Genomic DNA, 2196 nt, shown 5'->3' on the forward strand with positions numbered 1-2196 from the left:
TTATCCTAAGTCGCCTTCCCGCAGTAGGGTACATGTGGAGAGATCCACTGACTCGTGTTGCCGGCAGACAGATACCATCCATTAGGAGTAAGGCTAGCTGTAGTAGTAGAGACGGCCTAGTGGTCGGACGAGTTTTGGCGAGGGGAGGAGGACCCCAAGGGTCACACAATGAAACGTTTGCGCACTACAATTATTACAGGTCTGTGTGCGGTGAATGCTGTAACATTTCCCCTGACTGGGAATCGGTCAGTTCAGCTGGAGTCGCAACGTTACAAACACAATCAAAACAAACCGGGACAAGAAACACGTACTTTTTCAATACTTTATCTTTCTTCTGGTGGTGTCTTTTTAGTAGAGGTTTTACGGCGCTCGCAAATGCATTTATAAGGTATGAGCGCCAGAAGATTAGAGATGTTACAACAGAGTAACAAACATAAAAAAGAAGGCGGGGAGATAAGGACGATAGATGTTAGATACCTAAGAAGAAGCAAACCACACCAGAACGCCCTAAGAAGTTTGCAATAGAGTTCTTCTTCTTCTTCTTCTTCTTCTTCTTCTTCTTCTTCTTCTTCTTCTTCTTCTTCTTCTTCTTCTTCTTCTTCTTCTTCTCACATGAATGATAATAAAAGGACACACACATATGCCACATACAAACACACACAGACAAATACACACAAACACACACAAACAAACACTTACACAGACAAACACACACCGGCAAGCACACACAGAGACAAACATACATACAAGTTGCAAAACAAACAAACAAATACACGCCCATGCATACTCACACGGGCATGCACTTGCATTTCCCCGGATAAGTGTGAGAGCTTGAAACGGAACAATAGAGCATTGTTCTAATCTAACGCGCACGTCTCTCTCTCTCTCTCTCTCTCTCTCTCTCTCTCTCTCTCTCTCTCTCTCTCTCTCTCTCTCTCTCTCTCTCTCTCTCTCTCTCTCTCTCTCCCCCTCTCTTTCTCTCTCTCTCTCTCTCTCTCTCCCTCTCTCTCTCTCTCTCTCTCTCTCTCTCTCTCTCTCTCTCTCTCTCTCTCTCCCTCCCTCCCTCCCTCCCTCCCTCCCTCCCTCCCTCCCTCACTCTCTCTCTCTCTCTCTCTCTCTCTCTCTCTCTCTCTCTCTCTCTCTCTCTCTCTCTCTCTCTCTCTCCTTCTCTCCCCCCCCCCCTTCTCTCTCTCCCCTTCTCTATCTCAGTCTTTAATAATCCCTCTGTTTATAACTTTTTCTCTGTTTTTCTGTCATCATGGCTTTTGTGTTTTGTTTTGATTTTTGTTTTTGTTGTTTAATGTTTGGATTTTGGGGGGGGGGGTGAGGGGAGTTTGGGGTTCAAAGTTTTTTAATGCTCCACTCTATGGAATGTTTGTCATTTCAAATGTAATGGAGTTCTAAATATAGTATCGAAAATGTAATCGAACCCCAAACTTTCACATGTTACCCACATTTGTGAGCCCTTCCCCTCTCTTTTTTTCTCTTTCTTGCTGTCTTTCTCGACCATTCTTTCTGTTTAACTGATAATTACTTGTCTCTGCTGGCTCACTTTTTTCTCTCTCTCTCTCTCTCAATCTCTCTTGCCTTCTCTCACTCTCTCTTACCCTGTCACAGTTCTTTTAGTCTTCTCTGTGTGTTTCCCATATAATTGAATTATTGATGGAAAAAGTTTTTAGTACAATTCTGATACTTTTGAGGTATGACAATACTTTTTCAGTGAAATATAATAGCCATAGAGTTGAGAAACAAGGTGCATGTTATTTAAAATTGTTTATGACAGAAAAAATTGTTTTTCTCTCTTAATTAGACTCTGGTATTATTGGTAGTCTTTTGTCATCAGCCTCAACCAGACTTGTCAATTTGCTAAAGGTCTCGTTTGCCAGAGAGAAGTCATGAAAAAGAATGAAAGTGGCACAGCATTTTAGGTGCAAATGTTTCTTGTTTATTTGTTGTTTTTGTTTTGTTGGGATTTTTGGGAGTTTTGTTTTTTTGTTTTTTGTGTTCTCTTGTACTGTTTTTGCTTCCATCAGTATTAGATCAGTTGGTAAGTTTTGTACAATCATGATTTATAGCTTAGTGAATGGTCGGAAGGTCTCATTTGTCGGTCCTGTTTCATTAGTAACTTTCTGAGCAGGGTTTCTGTCTGTCTGTCTGTCTGTCTGTCTGTCTGTCTGTCTGTCTGTCTGTCTGTCT

The sequence above is a fragment of the Aplysia californica genome, unplaced genomic scaffold (assembly GCF_000002075.1).
Source record: "Aplysia californica isolate F4 #8 unplaced genomic scaffold, AplCal3.0 scaffold01211, whole genome shotgun sequence".
In the NCBI taxonomy this organism is placed as follows: Eukaryota; Metazoa; Mollusca; class Gastropoda; order Aplysiida; family Aplysiidae; genus Aplysia; species Aplysia californica.